Here is a 15,685-nt window from a genome sequence, read left to right on the forward strand (position 1 = left end):
TATACACAAGAGCATCTGCTTTTACACAATATTTCATTATAAGAATGCAATGACTTATTATTTTTGAGGTTAGGAACTGTGATCCCCAAAGGATTTTCCTGTTTAGGCTAGAATAGGGAATCTCATACAAAAGGATATACCAAAAATATTTATGTCCCCAGACTAATATATCAAAATACAACCACAAACTCAGTGTGCATAAGGGAGACCCACAGATTCAGGGTCTCTGGAAATCCACTACAGTGCACTCTATGTTAAATTTGTATGCTGGGAAAATGGCAAACACTACTTGTCGTTTATTTATCACTGGAGGACATCTTTTCCCAGCTGTCACCACGCTTGAATAGACATAGAATAACCAAGATGTTTGCATAACTTCCTTATTCAATTACTGGTCTAGGCCCTTTGATACGACTCACTTTTCCCATTGTTTTTTATTGTTAATTACCATAAAATCATATTGACTGATATTCATAGTTTGGCACCATGTTGATTCACTTTGGATAGCTATAGAGAATCTATTTAGTAGTATATTTTAAATAACCATTTAGTTTTTACATATCCAGTACAAGAGTATACAGATCCATGTTTATTGTGTTTAGATTTTCTTCTGACTGTGGCTTATATTTAGAGGTACAATATCATCACTGTATGATTACATGGTGCTGTATTTAATGAAAAAAAAAAAAAAATAATATTTTTTTTATTTCAATACTTAATTTTGGTTCACCTTGCTTCTTCAGCAAATCCCTCTTTTCAACATTTACCACCAAATAAATTAAAGTATTTCCCACACTACCTCATCACAATTGCCTTTCCCACTAGTATATTATGGTCAGGCATGCCATCTATGAACTCTGAAGTAAACAACTGAGGTGGGGGAAATCCTTCTTTCCTTTTGGAATATATATAGCAATTTAAGATTAAAAAAAAAAAAAAGTTACCTTGGTTCATATCGAAAACTACTGAAAAATTTAAGCTAGCCTAGAATGAATACAAAACAATTCTATATACATAACTAAATAGCCAATCAACCATAGCCACAACCTTGAAAGCATAACTTCTGTTTTTTAGGAGTGTAAAAATGGAAATTTAAAAATAAGATTTATTTCTGTACTGTAATCAACCGATGTTCATATTGTTTCCACTGGAAGCTTGATTTTATTGACATTTATCTCTAAACCTAAAGGATTTCCTGTTTTCTTCCCTTTCAATAGATTTATGCCTCTAGTAAAATAATGCGTTAATCAACCAATTAATGGCAATAACAATGGCTTGTTCAAGCCACAGAGCCTTTGTCATTCAGTCTTAAAGTTGAAACTATTCCCTATCCTTCTGACACCACATCTCAGTGAGAGAGGAAATCAGCCCTTCATTTTTTTTAAAAATATGAACAATTAACATTCTAGACTCACATGTAGTCCAGGTTATTAGTACCAAACCATCTAAAAACACATTTTGGAATACGGGACTCAAGATTGCATCCTAATTACCTATCTAAATAATCCCAACACTATGTAACTAAATTTTAAAAATCACAGATTTTTAAAATGGAGTTTTTATGATAAAACAAAGTTTTATGAATACTTACCTGGCAGTTATATATATATAGCTTCGAATATATATATATATATATATATATATATATATATATATATATATATATATATATATATATATATATATATATATATATATATATATAACTGCCAGGTAAGTATTCATAAAAATGGAGTTTTTATGATAAAACAAAGTTTTATGAATACTTACCTGGCAGTTATATATATATATTCGAAGCTATATATATATAACTGCCAGGTAAGTACTATTCATAAAAGTAATTTTTATTTTCCTAAACATAAAACCTGAGTCTTTTAATAAGATTATGCTTTCACCGAAGCTGGATACAACTGTTAAAAATCTTTAACAAGGTGGATGCTGTTGCTGGGTGGCAGAGAAGCCCACCCACCTGACAAACCACTGAGATCTCACTTTGGTCTTCAGCCAAGGACTTGAGGTGGGAAGCATAAGTTAAATGACTCAGGTTTGAATAGTTGTGAAAAATACAAATTAATGTAAAGTTTTTGATTTGTTCCTACACAAATGTAAACCCTTTTCCTTTGAGACTTATCCTTATAAGAGGGAGGGGAGTCCCAATAACCAAACTGGCTGGTTTACTACTCTGAGAAATACCCAACCCGAGTATGAAGATGCGATCGTTTTATGCTAGGTCACTACCAGGAACTGGTGGACAGTCAAGGAAAATCTAGATCCCACTGTGGAGGAAATGTTGTCAGAGTGTATGGTCATTATGAAAAGGGGTTGCTTACATTTTGCCCTCCTCCCCCTCACCTGGGAGGATAGGGTAGGAACTTCTAAAAAAAATTTATTTGTGAGAAAACTTGCTCGATCATGTGGCTCCCATCCATCTAGCATCTAATCAAGTAAATAATAGAGAAACTGTTGCACCCCTACCATGGGAAAGAGGGAAGGGGTAGAAGGCCCAATCGATTTACCTCTCATTCTAAACTTACATAAGACCACTATCTTAGACAAGATGTTTTCATGTCCCAAGGATACTTGTATCCAGGGACTATAGTCCATTTCTTTTAGCGATGCATATTTGCACCGACTCACAGCGGTGCCCTTTTAGCTCGGAAAAGTTTCCGGATCGCTGATTGGTTGGACGAGATAATTCCAACCAATCAGCGATCACGAAACCTTTCCGAGCTAAAAGGGCACCGCTGCGAGTCGGTGCAAATATGCATCGCTAAAAGAAATGGACTATAGTGGGTATACTCCCGTATGTAGGGTTTCTCTCCCGGGATCCGGGCCATTTTCTGAGGGTTAAGCAATCCCAGGATTTTTCTCATTGTCCTGGGATTTCCCGTGACAAACTATTGAAAATTGAAATTGAATGGTCTTTCTTTCAGTAATAGTAGTAGTAGTTGCTGTTGATAATTGTTGTTCTTAATGATGATGTGTGTGATTATATTATCAATTGCAAAAAATAATGGTTAATTACTAAGTTGAAAACCGTTACAAATTTCGAACTAAATATTACCTACAGAGAGAAAAATTACAAATTTGGAGATGATTTGTATTTTCCTAACGATACAAACGTTTAGCTATTTATTAGGGGTTAAAGGGAAAGGTGAAGTGATGTTTGGTGAAATGTCTGGTAGAGTGTCTGGGATTGAAAGGGGAAGAGCAAGAGGAGGTGTGGCTTTATTGCTGAGTGAATGGATGACAGGTAAAGTAGTGGAATGGAAGGAGATATCATCTAGGTTAATGTGGGTAAGGGTTAGGTTAGGTAGGGAATGTTGTGCTTTTGTCAGTGCATATGGGCCAGGTTATGAGAAAAGTGAAGAAGAGCGGAATGAGTTCTGGAATGAATTAACTAGGTGTGTAGAAGGACTGGGTAGATGGAATTATGTAGTTGTCATGGGTGACTTGAATGCTAGAGTGGGTGCTAGAGAGGTAGAAGGTGTCATTGGAAAGTATGGCGTACCAGGTGAAAATGAGAGTGGTGAGAGACTGGTAGATGTGTCTTGAGCAAGAGATGGTGATAAGTTCTAGCTGTTGAGCAAGAGATGGTGATAAGTTCTAGCTTTTTCAAAAGGAAAGATAAAAACAAGTATACATGGGTAAGAGTGGCAAATGGAAGAGTGGTAGAAAGGGAATTAATGGATTATGTGTTGATAACTAAAAGAAGATTGAAAGACGTGCACGTGTTTAGGGGTATGGCTAATGGTATGTCTGATCATTTTTTGGTGGAAAGAAAACTAGTTGTAGCAAAAGAGTGGGGGAATAGAGTAGGTGGATGTAAAAGGGAGCTAGTGAGGGTTGAAGAGCTAATAAAACCGGGGGTAAAAAGTAAATATCAAGAAAAGTTGATAATGGCATATGACAAAGTGAAAGTAAGAGAACCTGGTAATTTAGAGGAGGAGTGGAAGTTAGTAAAAGAAAATTTTGTTGGGATTGCAAGTGATGTGTGTGGCAAGAAGTTTGTTGGAGGCAGCATTAGGAAGGGCAGTGAATGGTGGAATGAAGGAGTGAAGGTAAAAGTGGAAGAGAAAAAGAGGGCTTTTAAAGAATAGCTGCAGAGTATTAGTGTAGGGAAGTATGAAAGATATAGAGAGAAAAATATGGAAGTAAAGCGCAAGGTAAGTGAGGCAAAGAGGGGAGCTGACCTGAGGTGGGGTCAGGGATTGGGTCATTCATATGAAGAGAATAAGAAGTAGTTTTGGAAAGAAGTGAAGAGAGTAAGGAAGGCTGGTTCAAGAATTGAAGAGACAGTAAAAGATGGAAATGAAAGGTTGTTAAATGGAGAGGAGGCAAGGAAAAGGTGAGCAGAGTATTTTGAAAGTTTACTGAATGTTGAGGATAATAGGGAGGCAGATATAATTGCTGTTGCAGGTGTTGAGGTGCCGGTGATGGGAGATGAGAATGAGAGAGATTACAAGAGAGGAAGTGAGGAGAGCACTAGATGATAAAAAGAGTAGGAAAAGCATCTGGTATGGATGGTGTGAGAGCTGAGATGTTGAAGGAAGGGGGTGTGACTGTACTTGAATGGTTGGCGAGATTGTTTAATATGTGTTTTGTGTTGTCAATGGTACCAGTAGATTGGGTTTGTGCATGTATTGTACCACTATACAAGGGTAAGGGAGATGTGCATGAGTGTTGTAATTCAAGGGGTATTAGTTTGTTGAGTGTAGTTGGAAAAGTGTATGGTAGAGTACTGATTAATAGGATTAAGGATAAAACAGAGAATGCAATCTTAGAAGTACATGGTGGTTTTAGAAGAGGTAGGGGTTGTATGAATCAGATTTTTACAGTTAGGCAGATATGCGAGAAATATTTAGCAAAAGGTAAGGATGTGTATGTTGCGTTTATGGATCTGGAGAAAGCATATGATAGAGTTGATAGGGAAGCAATGTGGAATGTGATGAGGTTATATGGAGTTGGTGGAAGGTTGTTGCAAGCAGTGAAAAGTTTCTACAAAGGTAGTAAAGCATGTGTTAGGATAGGAAATGGGAAAAAAAGGGAGCGATTGGTTTCCGGTGAGAGTGGGACTGAGACGGGGATGTGTGATGTCACCGTGGTTGTTTAACTTGTATGTTGATGGAGTAGTGAGAGAGGTGAATACTCGAGTGCTTGGACGAGGATTGAAACTGGTAGACGAGAATGACCATGAATGGGAGGTAAATCAGTTGTTGTTTGCAGATGATACTGTACTGGTTGCAGACGCGGAAGAGAAGCTTGGCCGATTAGTGACAGAATTTGGAAGGGTGTGTGAGAGAAGGATGTTGAGAGTTAATGTGGGTAAGAGTAAGGTTATGAGATGTACGAGAAAGGAAGATGGTGCTAGGTTGAATGTCATGTTGAATGGAGAGTTACTTGAGGAGGTGGATCAGTTTAAGTACTTGGGGTCTGTTGTTGCAGCAAATGGTGGAGTTGAAGCAGATGTACGTCAGTGAATGAAGGATGCAAAGTGTTGGGGGCAGTTAAGGGAGTAGTAAAAAATAGAGGGTTGGGCATGAATGTAAAGAGAGTTCTGTATGAGAAAGTGATTGTACCAACTGTGATGTATGGATCGGAGTTGTGGGGAATGAAAGTGACTGAGAGACAGAAATTGAATATGTTTGAGATGAAGTGTCTAAGGAGTATGGCTGGTGTATCTCGAGTAGATAGGGTTAGGAACGAAGTGGTGAGGGTGAGAACTGGTGTAAGAAATGAGTTAGCAGCTAGAGTGGATATGAATGTGTTGAGGTGGTTTGGCCATGTTGAGAGAATGGAAAATGGCTGTCTGCTAAAGAAGGTGATGAATGCCAGAGTTGATGGGAGAAGTGCAAGAGGAAGGCCAAGGTTTGGGTGGATGGATGGATGGATGGAGTGAAGGAAGCTCTGGGTGATAGGAGGATAGATGTGAGGGGCAGAGAGCGTGCTGGAAATAGGAATGAATGGCGAGCGATTGTGACGCAGTTCCGGTAGGCCCTGCTGCTTCCTCCGGTGCCTTGGATGACCACGGAGGTAGCAGCAGTAGGGGATTCAGCATTATGAAGCTTCATCCATGGTGGATAATGCGGAAGGGTGGGCTGTGCTACCCTAGCAGTACCAGCTGAACTCGGTTGAGTCCCTTGTCAGGCTGGGAGGAGCGTAGAGAGGAGACGTCCCCATTTTTGTTTCATTTGTTTGATGTTGGCTACCCCCCAAAATTGGGGGAAGTGCCTTGGTATACTGTATGTATGTATGATTACCTTCTGCAAAGCTGAGAGGATGAGCCATTAAAATTTAGTGAGAGTTAACTACCCATTCCGCTAGTTAGCGGGGTAGGGGGGGTAGCTTGCTACCGCTCCCACTCAGACACACGTGATTTAGATCACTTTCCTTAGAGGTAGGACTTCAAGGGGGGTACGGCTGGCAGGTAAGTTTGTATAAATAGCTAAAGGTTTGTATCGTTAGGAAAAATACACATTAATTCTGAATTTGTAATTTGTTGTAACTCGAATACAAACCTACATTATTTATTAGGGGTGACTCACCCATTAGGAGGGTGGACGTCCCTGCCAATCTGACTTTTTGGCTACCCAGGTGCTCGTTATTTTGAATAGGTTTGTAACAAAAATAAGGAGTCCCTGCACCTCACTAAACCGTACAAGCTGTATGCCGAGATATTTTGTAATGTGACTGTCCAGTTAAGTTATTCTGAGTCTTTGTAGGAAAAACTGTTCTAACCAAGACTTCCCCAATATCACCTCGCCAGGGTATAGGGACGCACCAGTATTAGCTTAACCCCTTTGCTATGAGGACGTAGATTTCCTGGAACTCTATACAAGATTTGTCATCGATCGGATATATGTGCTCATTTATCCTATAATAAGCTACATTTCCATGTTAGTTTTACTGCTGATTACAGAATAATTTTTTCCAAAGTTTGCTTTATTCTCCAATGTATTTCACTTTAAACAAGAGAAATATTTTTCCATTCATTTGTAAGTGGTTATGGAATAATTTTGAAAAAAAAAGTTTTAATGTAATTATCTCTAAATAATGGTAAAGCACTGTGATTTTGTGAAAAAACTTTATATTTATTGAAGTGATTATTCCACAATAGATAGCCGTTGGAAGATATTAAACTACTTGTTAGTAATAATGAACTTTACGTTGTACAGAAATGTGATAAAAATATTCTTTTACTGTATTTCCTTTGTCACACGGAATATTCTATAATTTATAAATATAAGGTACAGTAAAGCACTGTAATTTGTGTAAAAAAAAAAAAAATATTTATTCAAATGAGTATGTTATTCCGTAATAATTCTACGATAAATAGCCGTCGAAAGATGTAAAACTACTCGCCAGTAATATATAATAAAATTTACAATATACAGAATTATTTTGAAAATATCCATATGTTTCCTTTGACACAAGAAGTATTTTATAATGTATAATTTATAAGGTATAAATACGATAAACAAAAACGAATTAACAAAAAACTGTTGACAAAAGATATATGAGAGAGAGAGAGAGAGAGAGAGAGAGAGAGAGAGAGAGAGAGAGAGAGAGAGAGAGAGAGAGAGAGATATATATTTAGTTCATTAGAAGGTTTGTTTGTGATTCCACCTCATGTGTGACTGTGACTATGAACTGGCTTAATCCTGTTTTGGGTATTTCACAAGCTTGGAAATACTATAGACTGTGCATGTAAGAACATGATGAATACTGCGTAGAAATGGTAGAATGGCAATAAACGGAAATAATCAAAATAGGCTATCTGAATTGGTAATGTTACTCTATTATGAAAATGTGTTTGTGGTAGCTCAAGTCCAACTGATTGCCGCCCAATTTCCATAACTCCCATATTATCTAAAGTTTTGAACGTCTTTTGGCAAAAAGGCTTAATAGGTTTGCTGAAGGTAATCACCTATTCCCTAGTTTGTAATTTAGTTTTCGTAAAGGCCTTGGAGTATGTGATGCCTTCTTACAATCTCCAATACTGTACAGAAAGACCTTGATTATTGTCAGGAATTTCGTATAATTAGCCTTGATTTTAGTGCTGCCTTTGATCATGTTAATCACGATGCCCTTGTTTCCAAACTCAAACAGATTGGAGTGGGTGGGTTGTTTCTTAGCATCATTATTGAATTTTTAACTAATAGATTGCAAAGAGTTGTTGTTGATGGGCACCATAGTGAGTATAGTAATGTGATATCTGGTGTTCCTCGGGGTAGTGATCTTGACCCATTACTTTTCATACTATATATACATGACATGTGGTTTGGTCTGGAAAACAAACTTGTAGCATATGCAGCTGATGCTACTCTCTTTGCATCAATTCCATCTCCTGAATGTAGATCTGGGGTTGCTCAATCTCTTAATAGAGATCTAGCTAAAATTAGTGCATGGTGCAAATTATGGGGTTAGTGCATGGTGCAAATTATGGGGTATGAAGTTGAATCCTAACAAAACTCAAGTATGATTCTAAGTAGGTCAAGGACCGTGGCCCCTCAACATCTGGATCTCGGCATTGATAATGTTTCTTTAGCTTTGTAAGGCTTTTTTTAAAATTTCAGGTGTGATTCTCGACATCAAATTTATTTTTCAGAAACACATTAGGTTTGTGTCTTTTTCAATTGCACAAAAAAATGCATTATTGATAAAGTCTTTCAAGATTTCTGGTGATCAATCTGCTCAGCAGAAGTGTTTTAATTCTTTCATTTTACCTTGTTTCAAGTATTGTTCTCCTGTCTAGTCTTCAGCCGCTGATTCTCATCTTAATTTGTTGGACAGAAACTTAGTCTATCAAATTTCTTATTCCTAATCAAGATGTTAGTCTCTGGCACTGTTGTTCAATTAGTTCATTATGCATGTTGCATAAGATTTTTCATAATCCTGACCATCCTTTACATTCAGATCTTCCTGGACAATTGGAGTTTAATGAAAGATTGAAAAAAGCAAACTTACATATAAAAATCAGGCTATATATCAGTTTACCGAGATCGGTGTTATTGTAAGGACAATGAAATAATATCCAACAGATTTTGTAGATTTGAATACAAAGCCCTCAGAAGAATATTGGGAGTTAAATGGCAGGACAGGATTAGAAACGAAACTATAAGAGAGATTACTCGAGTACCATATGTGGATGAGATCATGGTGAGGGACAGATGGATATGGTTTGGGCATGCTCTTAGCACTCCCCAAGAGAGATCAGTTCACCAAAGTTTCAACTAGGTTCCCACGGGACTAGAAGAGTTGGAAGACCCAAGTCTACATGGCTGAGGACTATGAAGTGTCAAGTAGGAGATGATGAATGGCAAAGTACTGATTTAAAAGCTCAAGATAAGAGACGACTGGCGAAATCTAACCGAGGCCTTTTGCATAAATAGGCGTAGGAGGAGATGAAGATGATGATGATGAGTCCATGGCACAATTGTGCTATTTTCTTTATCATATCAAAATCTTCCTGCCAATAGGCTTGAACCTCAAGGAGAAACTGAGGAACAAGAATGTCAACTGATGCTTTGTTATCTGAAAAACTGCCAGAAGTTTCTTAGCTTAATCTTGCTTAGATCTTTTATTAGCTTATCTTGTATTCACCTGGACAGTTTGTTGTGACGCTTGTGCTTTGAAGCATATGAATATCGGGGAAGATTCATATACAGTAATTTAATATTCACAATTTATCATCACTATAATTTGGGAGTTTAAAATGTTATTTTCATTAGTAAAATAAATTTTTGAATATACTTACCCGATAATCATGTAGCTGTCAACTCTGTTGCCGACAGAAATCTACGGTCGGGATACGCCAGCGATCGCTATACAGGTGGGGGTGAACACACAGCGCCATCTGTGGTCAGGTACTCCAGTACTTCTTGTCAACACCACCTCAATTTTTTCCTCGGTCCACTGGTTCTCTATGGGGAGGAAGGGTGGGTCAATTAAATCATGATTATCGGGTAAGTATATTCAAAAATTTATTTTACTAATGAAAATAACATTTTTCAATATTAATCTTACCCGATAATCATGTAGCTGATTCACACCCAGGGTGGTGGGTGGAGACCAGCATATATGTTAACAAAGAAGCTAAGTATCCCGTATTTTATTTTATTAGTTATTCAAAAATAACATAAAATAAATAAGTACCTGGTAAGGAAGACGACTTGAACCATTACTCTGCCTTTATTAAGTACGTCTTCCTTACTGAGCGTAGCGGTCCTCTTAGGATGCTGAACGACTCTTAGGTGCTGAAGTATAAAGGGCTGCAACCCATACTAAAGGACCTCATCACAACCTTTAACCTCGGCGCTTCTCAAGAAAGAATTGACCACCCGCCAAATCAACAAGGATGTGGAAGGCTTCTTAGCCGACCGTACAACCCATAAAAAGTATTCAAGAGAAAGGTTAAAAAGGTTATGGGATTATGGGAATGTAGTGGCTGAGCCCCCGCCTACTACTGCATTCGTTGCTACGAATGGTCCCAGGGTGTAGCAGTTCTCGTAAAGAGACTGAACATCTTTGAGATAGAATGATGCGAACACTGACTTGCTTCTCCAATAGGTTGCATCCATAACACTCTGCAGAGAACGGTTCTGTTTGAGGGCCACTGAAGTAGCCACAGCTCTCACTTCATGTGTCCTTACCTTCAGCAAAGCAAGGTCTTCTTCCTTCAGATGAGAATGTGCTTCCCTAATCAGGAGCCTGAATAGGTAAGAAACTGAGTTCTTAGACCTTGGAAGAGAAGGCTTCTTGATAGCACACCAAAAGGCTTCTGATTGTCCTCGTAAAGGTTATGACCTTTTTAGATAGTACCTAAGAGCTCTAACTGGGCAAAGTACTCTCTCCAGTTCGTCCCCCACCAAGTTGGACAGGCTTGGGATCTCGAACGACTTAGGCCAAGGACGTGAAGGAAGCTCGTTTTTAGCAAAAAACCGAGCTGCAAGGAACATGTAGCCGTTTCAGATGTGAAAACTATGTTCCTGCTGAAGGCGTGGATCTCACTTACTCTTTTAGCTGTTGTCAAGCACACGAGGAAAAGTTTTCAATGTGAGGTCCTTAAAAGAGGCTGATTGGAGAGGTTCAAATCTTGATGACATAAGGAACCTTAGGACCACGTCTAGATTCCAGCCTGGAGTGGACAACCGACGTTCCTTTGAGGTCTTAAAAGACCTAAGGAGGTCCTGTAGATCTTTGTTGGTGGAAAGATCCAAGCCTCTGTGGCGGAAAACCGCTGCCAACATACTTCTGTAACCCTTAATCGTAGGAGCTGAAAGGCATCTTACGTTCCTTAGATGTAACAGGAAGTCAGCAATCTGGGTTACAGTGGTACTGGATGAGGAAACTGCATTGGCCTTGTACCAGCTTCGGAAGACTTCCCCTTTAGACTGATAGACTCTGAGAGTGAATGTCCTCCTTGCTCTGGCAATCGCTCTGGCTGCCTCCTTCGAAAAGCCCCTAGCTCTTGAGAGTCTTTCGAAAGACTGAAGGCAGTCAGACGAAGAGCGTGGAGGTTTGGATGTACCTTCTTTACGTGAGGTAGACGTAGAAGGTCCACTCCTAGAGGAAGAGTCCTGGGAATGTCGACCAGCCATTGCAGTACCTCTATGAACCATTCTCTCGCGGGCCAGAGCGGAGCCAACCAACGTCAGCCGTGTCCCTTTGCGAGAGGCGAACTTCTGAAGTACCCTGTTGACAATCTTGAACGGCGGGAATGCATACAGGTCGAGATGGGACCAATCCAGCAGAAAAGCATCCACGTGAACTGCTGCTGGGTCTGGAATCGGAGAACAATACAACGGGAGCCTCTAGGTTATCGAGGTAGCGAACAGATCTATGGTTGGCTGACCCCACAGGGCCCAAAGTCTGCTGCAAACATTCTTGTGAAGGGTCCACTCTGTGGGGATGACCTGACCCTTCCGGCTAAGGCGATCTGCCATGACATTCATATCGCCCTGAATGAACCTCGTTACCAGCGTGAGCTTTCGATCTTTTAACCAGATGAGGAGGTCCCTTGCGATCTAGAACAACTTCCACGAATGAGTCCCTCCCTGCTTGGAGATGTAAGCCAAGGCTGTGGTGTAGTCAGAGTCCACCTCCACCACCTAGTTAAGCTGGAGGGACTTGAAGTTTATCAAGGCCAGATGAACCGCCAACAGCTCCTTGCAATTGATGTGAAGTGTCCTTAGCTCCTGATTCCATGTTCCCGAGCATTCCTGTCCGTCCAAAGTCGCACCCCAGCCCGTGTCTGATGCGTCAGAGAAGAGACGGCGGTCGGGTTTCTGAACAGCCAAAGGTAGACTTCCTTGAGAAGAAAGCTGTTCTTTCACCACGTGAGAGTAGACCTCCTCTCTTCGGAAACAGGAACTGAGATCGTCTCTAGCGTCATGTCCTTAATCCAGTGAGCCGCTAGATGATACTGAAGGGGGCGGAGGTGGGGTCTCCCCAACTCGATGAACAGGGCCAGCGATGAAAGTGTCCCTGTTAGACTCATCCACTACCTGACTGAGCATCGGTTCCTTCTCAGCATGCTCCGGATGCAAACTAGGGCTTAGTAGATCTTTGGGGCCGACGGAAAAGCCCGAAAAGCTCGACTCTGAAGATCCATACCCAGGTAGACAATGGTCTGGGATGGGACGAGCTGGGACTCCTCAAAATTGTCCAGGAGGCCCAGTTCCTTGGTCAGATCCATAGTCCATCTGAGAATCTCCAGACAGCGACGACTTGTGGGAGCTCTTAAAAGCTAGTCGTCTGACGGAGCCGGACACAAGATCATGGTACTGATGCACAGTCTGTGAACTGTCAACCATGGGGAAGCGAGGAAGTACAGTGACAACCCGAAGCTGTCTAGACTGTCTGGGTCGTACAGACAACTCCTTATCGGGTTGCTGAGGTTGCCGCACTGCGTCACAACAAGTCACTTCTGCTGGTTGTTGAACGTCTTCCCAGTGACACACTGACTCCGTAAAAAAAAAATCCTCTAACAAGGACTAAGCTTGGAGTGCATGTCTTGCAACACAGCTCAAGGTCTATGGGAGCAGGTGTGGTAACAGACGGGGTTAGCGACTGAAGTGGAACCATTACCTTCCCTGGAAGCATGTTATGCTTAAATAAAAGTCCATAGGAGGCTACGCAGCTAAAGGCTCCTCTCCAAATGACAGAGTCCTCAAGGGAATATCAGAAGGAGGGAGAATAGCACTTTCTCATCTACAGGAACCATATCCGAGAAAAGCTAAGTTCTCTCAGTGAGGGTTTCACTGGTGCAAAAGCAGCAGACTAGAAGGCAACATTATGAAACTGCTTGACAGTCTAGTGAGTTGGCAACAACCAAAGATGTGTGACTGAGAAGCATGCGGTAAGGTATGCAGAGCATGCTGTATGCAGAGCATGCTGTATGTAGAGCATGCTGTAAGGTAAGCAGAGCATGTTGCATGGCGTGCGGCTTATGCTGCATGGGATGCGGCTCAAGCTGCATGGGATGAGGCTCATGCTGCATGGTATGAGGCTCATGCTGCATGGGATGAGGCTCAAGCTGCAAGGGAAGAGGCTTATGCCGCATGCGTTGAGGAGGATGCCGCATAGTATGATGCTCCTGCCTCATGGGTTGAGGCGGTTGCCGCATAGCATGAGGCTCCTGCCTCATGGTTTGAGGAGGATTAAATAAAGGAAATCTGAACCTGACACTAATCTAGCTGTCCGAGGATTTACCTGGTGAGACATCAGTCTCTTTATCAGCGAGTTTTACCAGATTTCCCCGGGCCACCACGTGACACAATTGGCAGTAATTCATTCAAATTACCCCTAATGAGTCAAAATGGATAAATATCAACACAACATCGTGTTCAAATAGAAATAAATTTCTACCTCATACTTGGGATCGAACGCTAGCCCCTTCTAATGAAAGGCCAGGTCGAAACCAACCATGCCACGAGAGCCCATTGAGGCTCCTGTGAGGTTCCTGCCTCAAGAGTTGCGTCTGCCTCAAGGGTTGAGGAGGTAGCTGCGCAGAGAGAGGCTCATGCTGTGAAGAATGCGGTTGCTGCATGCGTTGAGGCGGCTGTCTCATAGCATGAGGTTCCTCAAGAGTTGAGGCTCTTCCCTCAAGAGTTGAGGTTCTTGCCTCAAGAGTGGAGGTGGCTGCCGCAAGAGTTGAGGTTGCTGCCTCAAGGATGGTGGAGGTTGCCGCAACGCAAGAGGTTGCTGCATAGCGTTGGTATCTGGCAACTCCCAATGCGGCAGCTCACGCGTGGAGGTAGGTTGAGGAACCTCAACATCATACGTCTGGCAGGGTGGACTGCGCAGAGGTGGAGTTGAGGTTGCTGCCTCGAGGATGGTGGAGGTTGTCGCACCGCAAGAGGTTGTTGCCTCGAGGATGGAGGAGGTAGTCGCAACGCATGAGGCTCCTACCTCAAGGGTAGAGGAGGTTGCTGCAAAGCATAAGGCTCCTGCCTCAAGTGTTGAGGAGGTTGCCGCGTGGCAAGAGGCTCCTGCCTCAAGGAAAGTGGAGGTTGCTGCACAGAGCTGGTATCTGGCAACTCCCAATGCGGCAGCTCACGCATGGAGGTAGCTTGAGGAACCTCAACATCATACGTCTGGCAGGCTGGACTGCGTAGAGGTGGAGGAGCGCTCGCAGGTGTGTTAACCTTCTCTGCCTGAAACTCCTGCATCAACACCGCCAGCTGAGACTGCATTGTCTGCAGCATAGACCACTAGAGTTAAGAAAGACAACAACAAACGGAGCTACTGTCCGTTGAGACTGAGGGTCTAAAACAGCTGGTGCGGCAACAGACGGAGCTACTGCCTGTTGCGATACCACACTCTCTCTGGGAGGTGTGCAGTTGTCGTACTGCAGCGAGTCCGAACTGACCCAGTGCTAATGGCTACACCTAGGAGTTGGACTTGCGCGGAAGGGACCGACTTGCACTTAAAAGCTGTAAGATTTGTTCCATGGTTTCTGCGAGAAACCTCTTCCGCAGACGAGGAATAAAAGGGCTCTCTCGTCTTTGTGTGGGTGGGGTGATCACGTCGGCAACGTGTGTAGATACACCCGAAACCACGGAGGGAAACGTCTGTTCGTCGATCAAGGCCTGCTGAACCCATAAGTCCTTCGACATTACTTCTCCCCTGGGCTTGGGAGCTTGTAAGAGGTCCCAGACTAGGCGAACAACTGGCACGAACAGACGAACCCTCGAACGCAACACTGTAACACTTTGCGCTTATCACTTATCACTTTTGATTTTCTGTTTGCACTTATTTCACTGAACTCGAAACTTTAAGTGGTTTGTACCTGAAACACGCAATTCTATCCTTCCTTAAAAGTTAGTAATTGCGAAAACAGAATTACAATGTAACAGAAAAATATAATGAAAGATAAATAATTCAGTGGCTGGAAAGAGACTAAACACTAGATCAAATAAACTACGTTTAAAATCTCTCACCGCATAAAGCTTGAGAACAAGAATAAAACTCTAGAAACGTTTACCTTCTTCCCCTTAAGAGACTAGGGAGAAGAGCAAAAACGATAACAACGTTACTCGCTTGAACGAAACGTTTATCCTCCTCTCTCTCCCTCCGTCTCTATCTCTCTCTCTCTCTCTCTTGACTTAGAACCTGAGAGATGAGCCCAATCATATATATCGTTAAAACATATTATTGTTAAAGGAAAAAAAAACTGAAAGAT

The 15,685-nt window shown here is 41.6% G+C and overlaps 2 protein-coding genes across 4 annotated transcripts in view; one reads left to right on the forward strand and one right to left on the reverse strand.

The window, feature by feature from the left end:
- Positions 1-15,685, forward strand: part of LOC137615305 (tRNA:m(4)X modification enzyme TRM13 homolog) — a 203,422-nt gene that overhangs the window by 155,156 nt on the left and 32,581 nt on the right. The window contains exon 11 of one of the 3 annotated variants that reach the window (XR_011039215.1): positions 6,767-7,099. The exons of the other annotated variants lie outside the window; for them this stretch is intronic. The gene's annotated coding sequence lies outside the window, so the exon portion shown is untranslated. Of the gene's footprint in view, positions 1-6,766; positions 7,100-15,685 lie in introns of those variants that run through there. 3 annotated transcript variants of the gene reach the window in all.
- The window catches only part of Syx18 (syntaxin 18), a 104,340-nt gene that overhangs the window by 10,950 nt on the left and 77,705 nt on the right, over positions 1-15,685 (reverse strand). The window lies entirely within an intron of this gene.

The sequence above is a fragment of the Palaemon carinicauda genome, chromosome 21 (assembly GCF_036898095.1).
Source record: "Palaemon carinicauda isolate YSFRI2023 chromosome 21, ASM3689809v2, whole genome shotgun sequence".
NCBI lineage: Eukaryota > Metazoa > Arthropoda > Malacostraca > Decapoda > Palaemonidae > Palaemon > Palaemon carinicauda.